The 15303-nt window shown below is 38.0% G+C and overlaps 1 protein-coding gene across 1 annotated transcript in view; it reads left to right on the top strand.

Moving 5' to 3' along the window:
- The window catches only part of LOC117781404 (protein dachsous), a 104501-nt gene that overhangs the window by 65691 nt on the left and 23507 nt on the right, over positions 1–15303 (top strand). The gene's annotated exons all lie outside the window — the stretch shown is intronic.

Below are 15303 nucleotides of genomic sequence, written 5' to 3'. Positions count from 1 at the left end.
AAATTACTTTTCTGTATATATATATAAATATATATACAAGCGAGTCGCTCTGTCGCTCTGTCTGTCAGTATGTCTGTCTGACAGTCTGTGTGTGTGTGTATGTGTGTGTGTTGTACATATGAGTTACCGAAGTACGCTGAACAGAGTTTCCCACACGTGCATTTGACTCGGAAAATTGTTTGCTGAACGCCCTTTCCTGTGACTGCAACTGCAACTGTTGCTGCTGTTGCTGTTGTTGCTGTTGCCGTTGCACTGTTGCAATTGCAACTGTTGCTGCTGTCGCTTGTGGGCTGATGTTGTTGCTGGCAAACGTTGCTCGTAATTAGCATAAATCACTTCAAAAAAGGCTTCCTTTTTGGCTTGACCAAATTTGTTTTATAGTCTTTGTGGCTCTCTTTTGGCATTTTGGCATCGCTGACTGGCAGTCGCCCCCGCCCACGCCCTCGCCCCCTTCTCCAACAGCCATCAAGCACCAAAACAACAAAAACAACAACAACAACAACGAGTAAACACGACATCGACAAAGTCACGCATCGCTGACCAAAATTGGCACAAACTGCACTCGGAGATTGGCGACTTTTCGTTTGTTTTTGGGCCTCTTAAGCAATAAATACCATTTGCATTGCCTGCCCCCAACAACAACAACAACAACAACAACAACCTCGACAACAACTGCAACAACTGGCAAATAGAAAGTCGATTATTGTACATTAAAACTTAATTGAAAGTTAAGCAACATTTTGTGTTCCCAGCTTCAAATCTCGCTACCCTTTCTCTCTCTCTCTCTTCCCCTTTCTTCTTCTTCTTCTCATGCGTATATTTCAAGCTCGAATTCCACATTGGACTTATGAGCAATTTCAAACAGAACCCTTTATGATTATCATTTTTAAATTATATAGTACAACATAAAATAACAATTATTTGTTGATTTTTTACAAAAACTTAAAATTAAACTTATTTTTTTTATGTAGATGAAAAAGTAGCATACAATAAATAATTTGTTATATTTATTTAAAATCATATTATATAAAAGCTTGTTTTAAATATTTAAATAAAAGTCTAAAGTACAAATTTAATAAATAGCCGTAAATACCCCATAGATATATATTTAGTAGCTTTTGTATTATTGAAATTTTATTTATTTTTTATATTTCTTACTATAAATTTTTATTGCCATAAATTTAAATTTTATAATACAAATTAAAAATTTTAAGCATCAAATTTATGTTTAAGATATACCCATAAATCCAAATATTGTTTATCACGCTTGAATTTTTTAAGCTCGCAAGTTTTATGTGCAATCTATAGTATTTTTGTAGCACAAATTCCGCAATTCATTTATGAGCTATTCTAAAAATCAATTAATGTCCATCAGCAGTCGATCCCTGGACTGTCAACTTTGCTTAACACTTGCTCCCATCCAAATCCCAAACTCTTTCTTTCTCTCTCTCTCTCTCTCTGTGTGAGACTTTAATCATTCAAGTTGATGTGACTGCAGCTATAACTCAATAACTGTTTTCTGTGACAAAAATCGTGGTGAGGTTGGGGGGGGGATGAGGATGCCGTGGCCACCAGTGAACAGCGCCAATATTTTGCGGCCAATTGCAAACTGTCAAAAACTATTTGGCTGCATCTTCATAACTCGGCCAACGGCTTTAGTCGAGCGTTGATCGAGACTGGTTCAACCGGACAGCCGCCAGTCGACAGCCGAGAGTTGAGAGTCGAGAGTCAACTTGTTGGCCATTCCATTAGGCCACCGCGTCGATGGCCCACTTGCCCCAGTTGTTGGCTCGGCTTAGCTTAACTCAGCTGCAGTCTATTGGCTTTTTGGCCTAAGCTATGCGCATTTTTGCATTGCATTTGCTCGGCTTTTTGTGTGTGCGCTTCCATCTCTCTGTCTTCCTCACAGCGCACAGTGGTCCCTCTGATTTTAATTCTAAATACTAGTAATTTTTTTTTCCATATATTTTATAAATATTTATATTGTTCATTTCAAAGATAAATGAAAGCAGAAATTATTATTTTGATCTATTAAGCTTTTATCAATTTAAAATTTTTTTTAATATATTTAAAAATAAAAGTTAATTTAATATTTTATAGATCCAGCTATCGATTTATCAAAATAAAGGCTTAATTTGATTAAATGACCCACTGTGCAGCGAGGAGTCTAATTGAAAAAATGGTTTATTAAAATGGCATGCGATAAAAGTAGAGGGAATGAGAAGAGATATAAACGCATTATATTTCCGTCATTAGACGCAACGAGTTTGGGTTATTGCATAAGTAGTTATATATAAGAAAATTTATATTTAGTGGCAGCTTTGGCTAATGGTCAATTGCGAGTGAGTTCGTTGCCTAAGTCTTTTGTTTTAGTTCCCATAATTTGCAAAACGTGGCGAGGCAACATCGCTTGCCCCCATGCGGCATACAAGTATAAACTCTACAATCATCTACCTTCCCACTACCGAACTAACAACAACAACAACCAGAACAACAACAACTACGAATATAAAGCGCGTCCCAATTAAAAGTCGCGCTTTTTGTGTTTTTGCAATTGTTGTTTGTCGCTTGTTGTTGTCGCTTGTTGTTGTCGGTAGTTGGTTGTTGTTTATTGGTGCTGGTCATAAATCGCGTCTTCTTATCATTTTCATAAACAAGTCACAATAAAAACGACGAACGAGGCGGCTGCTTATGCAATTCTGAGTGTCAGACTTGGCCCAGACTTGGTCTTAGCCATTGCTCCGATCCGATCCACACCGATCCGTTCCAGCAATATGACTACAAGGCAGTCAGGCAGTCGGACAGACGGACAGACAGACAGACAGACAGACAGTCAGGCAGACAGTCAGCAATATGCACCACCATTTGCCATAGTAATGACAGGTGTTTGTAACTCGTTTGTAACAAGCGTTCAGTTATGGAAGCTAACGGAAGGCACCGAAAAAATATGGAACCTATACACAGGGAGAAAAAATTAATACTAAAATTGTAATTGACTGACCTGAAATCAAACATTAAAAATCAAATATTAGTTTCTTAAAAACGCAAAAACGAATAAATAACTTTTAACAAACAGACAATTTATGGAAAAACTCTTATTCCGTTTGTATTGAAATAATAAAACAATGAAAAATAAAATTCGTTACTCCTAAACATTTAAATAAAAATTATGTATAAGAATTAAAAATAATTTATTGTATAAGAATTATATAATGAAAATTTTTAGTAAAAAATAAAAGTACAAATCTGTAGACTCAAGTGCGATATTCTTCACATTTTCGCACTGTGTAAAAATACCAATAGAGGGACGAGAAACGGAGACAATCGGTGGCAATCGGTGACTGCGTCTAGAGCTGATGGTGATGGTGGTGGTGCTGGTGGTGGCGGTACTCCTGCTGGCAGGGGGTCGCCAACGCAGAGAGACCCCAACAGATATTTGCATTAATATAAAGCCCCAACCAATTTATGCCTGCCAGCAGCAGCTGCAGCAGCCCAACAAAAATATATTATTTGAAAAAAAAATAAGAAGCAAAGTGCCAGACATACAAACACACACACACAGATAGACTGAGAAGCAATTTGAGCCACAAATTGCCAACAATCAAAAACTCGCCGCAATATGACGATTGTAACATAAGCTATGACGAGGTCCAGTGAAAGTGATATTCCATCTTCCAAGTTCAATCTTTCAGCTGTGGTTGGGTGGTGCTGTCTGTCTGCTTTGTGATCTTACATTTTCATTAACGTTGCCATTTGTTTCTGTGGTCGCCATCAATGTTGCCAATTTATCTGGACATTGCTAGGAGAATTAAAAAAAAAAATACCATTTTAATAAATGATATGACCACTAAACTGAAGTAAAAAAAATTCTTTGTAGAACATCTATTATAGTAAAAAAGCAAAAAATATTTTAGCTGGAACATAATATTGGAAAACTTGAATAAAATATAGGTTATAAAAAAAAAAAATAGCTAAATATAAAACAAAATATTGAGCAGATAATATTATGTGTCAAACAAAGTTCGTGTTGTCAATAAATAAATTCGTTAAATGCTTTCATATATATAACAATAAATAATAATAATGTATGGTTTTAGAATTCAAAAATGTTGACATAAATATTTTTTGTATTTTATTTACTAAAATAAGTAATAAAAATTGAAGATGATCAATAGAGAAAAGCTACAAAGCTTTCATCAGCTGTATACAATTTAAATTTTTCTTCCCTTGAAATTCTGGCAACACTGGTCGCCACAAGGAAGCTGAGTAACCGCCTCTGACTCTGACTTTGATTAGGTTTCAAGCTGGACCTGCGATTGTGGTTTTCCAGTCGTCAGTTGATTCTTCTGGCCAGACAATAAAAATTGATATTTGCGGTTTTTTGTGCGGTTTACAAAGCAACCATTGGAATGTCCAAGATGGCCAAGACAGTCTACAATATTATGGTAACTGAGAGAGAGCATTGAGCTCTCGAATCGAGCTGATCTGTCAAACAGATTGTTGGACATTTGTCATTGTTAGCGCGTAATTAACACACGCCCAATTGAATGTCCACCGCCCACAGTGCCATTTAGATAAATCACACCACCATCAACTCTGAGAGAGGAGTGGTAAGGGTAGAAGGAAGAAAGAGAGGTACGTCTATGTGGCAACTTAATTGCAGAGTTTGCATAATGCTTTTAAAAAGTGAAAAAGTGCGCTTTGCATTTCGCATGGCTAATGGTAAAAATATTTCAAGCAAACATTGAAAAACACTTGCGGCTAAAAAATACTGCAGCACCACACAACCACTGTGAGAGTGGATATTCAATTTGCCAGCGAGGCACACTCATAATTAATTTTGGCTACAAAGTCTATCGCTTGCTCTGCTTGCAAACCACTCAAACACCACTTCCCTCTCCCACACCCCTTTCCTGTTCCACTCCTCAGCTGACGGTGGTTCAGCTGGCGACCCACCTGCCGCAGTCAGGCTAAAAACCCAACAAAAATCAACAAAATCGATATTTAAAATCGCATAAATCGTTTGGCGCGCATGCGCAGCATTTGCACCGATTGCGATCCATACGCTGTGGGTCGCAGCACCACTTGCGTTCCACAGTCAGTCCACAAAAATAACAACAACAAAAATATGCTACATTGCGACAACTTTGTCTGTTTTGCCTGCGAACCACTTTGTGGTTTGATTTATGCGATTGTTGGCCTCACTTTGTAGCCCCCAGGGGTGGGATGGTGCAAAGAGGGGTAGGGGAAGGGGTTGGAGCGGGTAGTGGAGGGGCGTGTGGGTGCGTCGCCTGTAACAGGAATTGCTTTAAATTACGCAAATTCAAAAAATAAATTCATTGCAGAAAACAACACAGAAATTTGCGGTGGCAAAACTTGAACTTTTGATTAACTTATGGTTCGACTGCCTGGTACCGTTAGATACCGTTAGACTCTGCCCCAGCACTTGCCACAAGCTGCACTTTATGTGTCGCTTAGACACATTTATCAACTAGCAAAAGGCACAGGCGAATGAAACTGAAACCAAGTCCAATTCCAATTCCAACTCCGACTCAACTAAAATCGAAAGTGACCAAAAGCTGCGTCTGTGAATTCAAATGTTGCCACATAATGTTGCCTAATTTATGAGTGCGTCCAAAGCCAAGTGCAACAAAATTTAGACATTATTTTTATGTTTTCTAAATTTCTCTCTTTAAATTTATTAATAAGACTGCAAACCTCAAATTTATTTGACAATAGTTTTTCTTTTTTCCTTGACTTAAAAATAATATGTTAGAAGATAATTTTTAAAATAATGTTTTTAACGAGTTTATTTTTTTCTGTTTAATTTATGAGTGCGTCGAAAGCAACAATATTTGACTAATTTTATTTATGCTTTTTCAATTTTGCTTATAGTTATTTTTTTTTAATAGTTAGACTGCATGCCTTCAAAAATTTTGTCATTTGTTTTGCTTGTTTGCTTAATTTTTTATCCTATAAATTTATTTTATTTATTGATTTGGGGCTCAAATATTTTTTTTTTGGCAATTTCTTGTTGGATTTTCTATTTTATGAATGCTTGCATCCAATTTCCGGAAGCGATTTTAGTTTTTCGGTTTTGATTTGCAGTCATTCAATTCTGCGCAAATATTTACACAACTTCAATAAATTTATGCGCTCTTCTTCACATTTTCAATTTGCAATTCCTTAGCTCGAGCTGCGATTGAAAATGCGAATGCGAATTCGAATGGGAATGGATATTGGCATTGGGAGTTGTAGTGCCAGTTTCTGCTCGCTGAATTTATGCAAAAATCCAAATACAAAAAGTCTGACTGTGATTGTTATTGGCCTAGAGAACGATCAGAGCCAGATCGGTGATCAGTGATCAGTGATCAGTGCGATTGAACATGGAGACTCGTGGGCGGACGAAATTGAATGCGTGGTAGAAGTTCTTCTATTCCTGTTCCCAATGCCGAACTGAGTTGAGGAAGGGCTGCTGTGATTTTTATCGCTTGGCTTTTAAGCTAAAGGCCTGGCTAGCAGTCGACTCGACGATGCTGGTCTTCATCTGCCTAACTGGGCCAGCTGGCGGCTCCTTGTGTGGCCCACTTGCTCCACTTTAAGCCGCCAGATGGAGCCAGCGCTTGAGTTGAGTTGAATTGAAGTTGCAGATGGAGACGCAACTGCAACTGTAACTGCAACTGCTGTTATGGTCATCACAGACAACGATTGGCAAGTGCAACCACATTTGTGGCAACATCAGCTACAGCTACAACAGCAACAGCAACAACAGCAACAACAACAGCAGTGGACAATTTCCTTGTTTTTCTCCCAGTTTGGTGCGACTTTGGTGATTGTAGAAAACGGCGAAAGTCAAATGGACAACAACACCAACCACAGCAACGCTGGCCATTAAAAATACTTTATTAAAACCCAACAGGAAAATTGTACAACACACTTTTCATTGCTGTTGTTGTTGATTTTGTTGCTATTGCTGTGTGTAAGAGATGTACGAAAACTTCAGCAATTGTTGCCAGTCGTATTTCAGTTTCCCAGACCTGCTGACTCTGTTTGTTGCGTTTATGTTGTAGTTGTTGCTGTTGGCACAATCGATAAGCCTGCGCAACTCATAACACATTTGTTGTTGTTCGCTTTATTTTTAGACCCTGCATCGAAAAAAGTTGCCTGTTATTTTTGTCAAAAACAAAAAGTGCGGAACAGGATAGAAAAAAATAAACACCGAAAATATGCAACAGGAAAACTAAAATCATTTGTTAATTCATCCGAAAAATGATTTATGAAACGATTTAAATTAAAATTTCATTTTAAACAAATAGTGTCACTTATTACTTTTAAATCCAAAATGAACAAAAACAATTACTTGCTATATTTGCCATCAACTAAATAAATGAAAATATTTAAAAATATAAGTACATATAAGTTAGATTAAATGTTAAATTTCAAACAGTGGGGAAAAAATCAAATTTTTGAAAAATTTTTTATATATTTTAGTTCAAATAAGATATACATAGCGAAAAACGAACTTTTATTTAAAACAGAAAAATTTGAAATTTAAATAATAATATTATGTTATTTCAATTTTAATAATTATTTCACAATTGTGTTCGGATCAAATCAAGTTATTAAAATAAATGAAATGTTGCTATTTGAATTTACATTTATGTTTAAGAATTGAAAACCCATTTTTATTAACAAAATTAAAATACAAATTAGTAAAGTAATAGAAAAAGATAAATAAATATAAGATGTTTTAGTATTTGACATTTATTAGCTTAGTTAATTTTTGTATGCATTTTGAAAATCTTCAAAATAAGTACAGGGTCACTCACAGTTGTGTTTGCTCGAGTGGAGTATTTCTTGCTAGTTTTTGTTTTGGGACGGAAGCAAATTGGGACGTGACAAAGGCGGCAACTTGATTCAGTTTGAAGCATGACGACGATGTTGGGGATGATGATGAGATGATGAGATGGATGCTGTTATTTCTCACGAGACTTTAATTGATGTAGTCGTTGTTTGATTAATTGCTGATCCAGTTATGCAACAAAGCAAGTCTTAAGACTGCTCCTCCACTTCTCGACTCCTCCCTTGATTGAGGCTTAAAGATGCCCCAGGCTAAAGTCTGCCTGCCAGACGACACTTCTGCCGTCTCCTTTTACCCCTTCTTCCCTCACCTTATCTTAAGTTGGCCAGTTTCCGTTTGTGCACCCGCATGTGGCAAGCAGCATGCAGCATGCAGCATGCAGCATGACGCGTCTGTTGCTGATTTGCCCATGACCACGTCACTTCCTGTGGCTCTTGATTTCATTCAGCAATTGCAGCAGGCGTAGGACGAGTTGTTAGCCAGGTTGATGACGTTAACAGAAAGAGAGAGAGAGAGAGAGAGAGAGGAAGGTGGGGAGAATACTCTGTTTGAGGCAGGCTGTGAAGCATGCATCCAGCTCTTAATTAGCGGCTGCTGCAAGAGAAACCGTCACTTAATGAGCAATGGCTGCCCAATTGATAAGCTAAGAAGTTCATGAACTTTGTCACAGACACCTTGAATTCCTATTGGCCAACTCGATTAACTTGGCCAACTCCAAACACCAACGCCAACTGCGACGCACATTTCTAAGCGACAACGTGAGGACGTGAACATTCCAAGCAGGAGACAAGGCAAACTAGTGACTAAAGCGGCTACAGTCGAGTGTGCCCGACTGCGATGCACCCTTTACTTTACTAATTCTACTATAAATAAAGCTTTACATACTATACGAGTGTAACATATAGTATGATTATATATAATAATCTAACCTGCAGTTTTGGAATGTGATATTCTGAAAGCAGAGCACATTTTCATATACAAATTTTATCAAAAGAAATTTCTTACATAAAAAATAATAAAAAATATGGTTTATAGCTTAATCATTGTTGTTTTTTATTTTAATGTTTTATTTTATTTTGCAGAGAATAGGCTTTTAAGTTTCAGATATGAATTTCGAAAATTATTTTTAAAAATATCTTCTTTTTTTAACTTAAGAGAAACATTTTTTTCCCGCTTAAAAATAAGTCTTGTAATTCGATATTTTGTTCGAAAATATTTTAGCCAGGGCTTCTTCTTTTCTTTTTAAGACATACTTAATAGACCCTTTTTAAATTGAAAGTACTGGGTCAGAAAACGCTCACGAGTTTATGCAACGATCCATCATCTAAGTAAACTCTTTTTTTTTTGGGTGGTGAGTGGCGTGAGGAGTGAGGGGTAAGGAGGAGAGAGGTGGACGGCGGGTGGCAGCTGCAACTGCAACTGCAACAAAACAGCAAAAAGGCATTTTTTGCAATGCGCAAACACAAGAAACGCATTCGCATTCGCAGTGTTTGTAACAGTGTTGTTGTTGTTGGTGGTGGTTGTTGTTGTTTGTTTGTTGTGTGTTGACTGAGCTTTTGCATAGTTGGTCTATGGTTTGACTTGTGGCTCGCATCGCATGTTTTTGGCCATTTGTTGATGTTGCTGTTGCAGAGTCCAAGTCGAAGTTGAAGTCAGAGTCAGAGTCAAGTCCAGCTCCGAGCTGGCGGCCAAATGCAAATCTGTTGCCTCTCTACTTGCACCACCACCTTGCCGCACGCATGTATTGGAATTTTGATTTATCAATAGATGCAAGTGGGCGCCCAATGAGTCCGAATCCAAATCCGAATCCGAATCCCAGTTGGCAAGTTTTCGACTATTGGCGAAAGCAAAAGTCTCTTGACTTGAGCGAAAGGCGATTTGTTGATGCCTCAAATGGTTGAAACGCGGCCGTGGCAACGACAGCTGCACACAGCTGCCCGTCTCTGAATAACACTAAAAGTGCCTCCCTCTCGTACTCCCCCCATACTCCTCCACGCTGCACAGTGGGAACAAGGCTAGATTAGCTTTATATAAAAATACATTATGTAAAAATATTACTTTAATTCGATAGCATTTTTTACGATTAATCGAGCTAATAAAATCGATTTTTTTAAACATTGACAGCTCCACTCTCAGCATTAAAATTGAAACTTTCAATTTTTTTTTAATAACTGCCCATTTTTTCCATTCTTTTCTCTGCACTTAATTTCAAAAACTTCAAGCCTTCATAACTTTGTCAAAACAAACCCAATTTCCATGCGAAATGTCAAGTTTTTCATTGTTCATTCTATTTTCCATTGATGTCTTTTTTACCATAATTTCCTTACTAAACAAAATAAAATTTGGGAAGCTTTAATTTTTGTAGATTTATTTATTTCTATTTTAAAATTTAACGCAAAATTACATTAAAAAAAATCACACTCTTTGGAATAAACATTTAAACTTAAAAATTCATTGAAACGCCATATTTAACTTTCCAATATTAAATTAAAAATAAACAAATCTGGACACTTTTTTCCCCACTGTATGCCGAGAGCTAACTGCCTGCTCATTTGACTTCTTCTGGCGGGCGAGCAAACATAAATCAAATGAAGGAAAATGTACAAGATAAATTTTTAAGCACACTTATTTAACACCTAACAACCTTGTTAGATGCATTTTGATGATGCAACCAGTCGCCTTCTCCGTCTCCGTCTCAGTCTCAGTCTCAGTCTCGATCCCAGGCCAAGTGGCTCTGCAGCTGGAGACGCACCTGAAACCACAGCCAGCGACAAGGTGGAGCACACAGAGCAAACTCAGTCTCAGTCTCCGTCCCAGAGTTAAACTCAGGCTGAGACTGAGACTCAGTCTCAGACACGGACACGTCGCATCGTCGCAGTTGTGGCTCAGAAATCTATACCGGAAAATTAAAAAATTGTTAATAACACGACAAGCTGCGTGGCAATTTGATGGTGGTGCGGTGGTGCAGCGGTGCAATAACTGTTAGAATTGCTTTTCGGTGTAGGACTATTTTTTTTTTTTTTTTTTTGCAAAGCGACAACAACAAGAACAACGTGTGGTAAATGTGAATGTGGATGTGGTTCAACTTTAAATTGCAATCGCAAATAGTTGCCATAAAGCAGATGAAAGAGAGAGAAAGAGAGCGAGAGAGAGAGAGGCAGAGGTGCTCCATCAAAAAGTCACATCTGCTCACATATAAATCTTGGCATGGCAAAGGGTGCCGAAGCACTGAAATTTACAAAAATAATTTCTAAAAATTGCAATAAATATTGAGAGGCTCTGATAAGGCGTCAACATAAATCAGGTGCCATGTAGAAGAAGCAGAAGAAGAAGATACAGCAGAAGAAGAAGCAACAAAGAGAGACATTGCGGAATATCAAGAGTCAAACTGAGACTGGGGATTGGGAATTGGAAATTGGAAATTGGAACTGTGAGAACCGTGACTAATCAATGTAATGGTGTGAAATCTTTACATGCCACAACGTTGCAATGTCCGCTGTGACTGTGGCATCTTCAAACCATGCCCCAAAGTGTTGGGTTTTATGTCTTTACGTCTTTTTAACTAATGCGAGACAATTGCACGCTTTCTGCATTGAAACTAAAGCTGCTGCCCACACAACGAACATGCAACAAACTGCAAGCAACAAGCAAACACTTTCATTGCCACAATGTGTGTCATGAAGATTGAATTTCACACCCGATTGACAGCGACTTTTAGCTCTTAAGATTGATCAAAACATTTCAAAAATAACTGCTATTTTATTTAACTAATAAGTTTCAATTTTATTTACTAATTTGTATGATTATACTTTTCATTTCATAATAAAGATTGAAGTTAAGAGTTATACAAATTGATATTTATTTAAAATAAATTGTGATTTATTAAATTCAAATTTTAGTTGTGTTTACCGATTGACGAACAAATTTCAGATTTAAGGCAATAAATGCTTTCAAAATGATTTTAACTTACCACAAAGTATTTCTCTCTCTCCCCTCTGTCTCACTCTTTCTCCACAATCTCTCCCTCTTCATTTCTCTTGGCACTTGGCACTCTTCTGTGGCACGTAGCCATTTCTCATGAGGCTGGCGCACAGGTAAATCATCCACATCTGCCGGAAATTGCATAAAAAATATGCAAGGCTGCGTTTCGCTACAATGTTTGCTCTATGCCACAACTGCCACATGTTGCACTAACCTACGGAGGGAGAGCGAGCAGAAGCAGCAGGAGAAGCGCAACTACAGTAAGCCACGGGCAGAGACATGTCCGACTCTTATCAGAAAGCAACGCTCTGACTACGTGATAATCCGCGCCAGAGACACGACCGACATTTACCCAACTTCTATTTACCGCTCTCTCTATCTATCTGTCTCTTTCTCTTCCACTCTCTCTCTCTCTCTCTTGCTTTAGCAATAGTGTTAATCAAGAGTCACAATGGCAAATGCAACGTTCGACTTATAGACTCAGGATGTGGCTCTTTGGGGAGCGTTGTTTGGTTTGCTTCCCAGCCCTCAATCCAAAACTGAACCTCAAGTTGAAGCTGAAGCTCAAGCTGAAGCAATGGTAGATATCCCAGATACAGGGCAATCATCTGATAATTAGCATTACAGACTCGACCGCATTGTTGCTTAAGAATTATTTAATACGTTATATCAAAAAGTGTTCCCAATTCATTTTGGTTTACTTAAAAAAATCGCAATAATTGTTATTGAAGTTTATATGTATTAAAAAAGTTGTTTCGCCTGTCCTCAGTGTGTATTTGTTTATCTTTATGCATATGCAAAGATTTTCTGATATTGTGCCCTTTTGTCGTCTAGTTTTATCAATCTTTGTGAAATATAAGTTTATTTATTATTATTAATATTTTTTAAATTTAACTCATTGGTGTTAAACATCTTAATGCTCTGCACGATATGGCAGATATTTATTACGATATAAAAATGTATATGATATTTTTTTGGATGTCGTTAGCGATACTTTTTTGCCAGCACCCATCTCTAGTTGTTGTTGCTTGTGGTTGGTTGTTTGTTGTCAGCTTCTTACTCGTTGTTTGCTGTTTGGTTTTGACCATGACAGAATTTCTCTGCGTTTTTGATTTCTTTTTTTTTCTTCATACGATAAATAAGGTAATTGAATGAAATTACTTTTGACAGCTTATTTGCATACATCAACAGCGGTCGCAGTAGCCACAGCCACAGCTGGAGATGAAGATGGAGATGGATGAGAAGATGGAGCTGAGCTCGGAGTTGTAGTTGAAGTTGGAGTCAAAAAGCGAGGCCTTGTTAGGCCGTAATTGGTTATTGAATGCCTGCAGTTGGCCTGCTCTCAAGTGTGGCTGCTGCTGATTGTGAGAAGTGCGTGCTGACAACTCAGATTTCCGATTTCAGTTATCTGAGCAAGCCAAACGAATGACTTAAGCAACGAACCGGAATTTGTACTGTCATCTCATTATTGTACTTGTGTATTTTTGGGAAATTTTACAACACTTGTTTATTCCAGGAGAATAACAACGAACAAAACGAATGACTTAGGCAACGAACTTGAAATCATAATGTTCCTGTATATTTTTTCAAAACTGTACAATACTTGTAAATTCCCAGGACAGTTGTTATTTATGCAAACCAAAACGAATGACTTAGGAAACGAACTTTTACTCGAATTCACATATCTATAATGTACTTGCATATTTTTAGAAAACTGCACCAAAAAACAACGAACAAAACGAATGACTTAGGCAACGAACTTGAAATCATACTGTTCCTGTATATTTTTTCAAAATTGTACAATAGATGTAAATTCCCAGGACAGCTGTTATTTATGCAAGCCAAAACGAATGACTTAGGAAACGAACTTTTGCTCGTATTCACATATCTAAAATGTACTTGCATATGCTTATAAAATTGTAACAAATATTTTTTATTCTTGGATCATTGTCATCTGTAAAAAAAACAAGCGCACTCTTGAAAAAAACTAATGACTTAGGCTACGAGCTTGCACTCGTATTCAAATCACTCAATTGCTCATTGCATTTTAAAATGGGAAAGTCTCAGATAAAATATATAATAGAATACAAAACATAAAAATATATATGTTTTTGTATATTAAGAACATTTGTAAGTGAATTTAAAAATTATAATCGTCATGGTCTCCGATATTTTTGGACAATTGTTCGATTGCCAATCACTACGAAGCTGTGGCAGCTATCAGTGGCTCATCCTCAACCCACGACGCGACGCCACGTCAGAGAGTGTCAGGCGTTGTCTCCACTCGGGGAATTCATCATTGGGCAGCTCATCATTGGGTATTATTTCGTGTGGGCGTTCATTCGTTTACTTGCAACAATCTGAGGTCTGTCTTTGCTTCTTTGCAGTCGTCGTCGTGTCGTTCTCAACAGTTCCATGTTGTTGACAGATAAAATTGCCAATCTGTTGGCTGTTTGACGACATCGTTTCCCGGCATCGTTTGGCGACAATTTCGCTCGGGTTAAACGGGTTTAAACTTCTGCCAACTAAGCTTAATGAAAGTCTTTAGTCGCGACTTGAACAGCAGCAGCAATCTAAGTAGATCTTTGCCAGTCGAGGCCCAGGCCCAGGCAAAGGCCCAGGACGGGGAACAGAGCACAGTTCGATGCCTTTGGCTTACAAAAAGTGTAATTAGCGCTGAAATTGAACGTGAGGAGTCGCCGTGAATCGCCGGGGACGTGGACACGTTTCGCTTTAAATGCATATCAGTCTGAGCCAGAAAGCCAGAGAGACAGCGAGACAGCGAGACAACAGGCGAGGCGGGGCAACTGAGGAGAACTACTGTTGTTGTCTGGTCTTGAAAGAGGGATTGGAAAGGGAAAAATCCACTATTTAAAGTGAAATAATGACAGTTTTAATTGCTGATTTTTCTCGTTGTTTGTTGGCGTCAAAATGCCAGGTCTTGCTCTAGACTGCCGCCCTCCTTAATTCCCTACCTCCTCCTCCTCAGTGCTATTTTTAGGGCCAACAAGTCGATGGGGTGACAAGGGGCCAAGGGAACCGGCAAATGTAAATGTAAATGTTGATTACGCAAATGCCAACTAATTGGCAGCCATTAAAAGAGGTCATTGCTCCTGTTTCCACATCCAATGGAGGAGTATTGGAAGCGGTGGCAGTGTTTTACAGTTGCGGGCGTCTTGGCCAAATATTCAAGTTGACAATCGCTTAAGAAGCTGCCTCCGAATGTGGCCCGAAGGCTTTTCGGCTTTTCGTTTTGCCACTGACCATAACAAATTGCTCCACGGGTGTTGCGAATTAAAGTTGAAGCTCTCGTAGGTCGAGGGATAAGCCCGCAACGAGAAAGGGGAAAGAGGAAAGGAGCAGCATTTAAATCGAATTAAAATTATGACAACTTCATTTGTATTTGGGAGAGCAAACGTTCAGTTGTTCTTTCGATAAGCAACTAACCGAGCAAACGAAGC

This window comes from Drosophila innubila, assembly GCF_004354385.1.
Source record: "Drosophila innubila isolate TH190305 chromosome 2L unlocalized genomic scaffold, UK_Dinn_1.0 4_B_2L, whole genome shotgun sequence".
NCBI classification, from domain to species: domain Eukaryota; kingdom Metazoa; phylum Arthropoda; class Insecta; order Diptera; family Drosophilidae; genus Drosophila; species Drosophila innubila.
The sequence above is the reverse complement of the archived record's forward strand: the minus strand, read 5'-3'. Positions and strand labels throughout refer to the sequence as shown.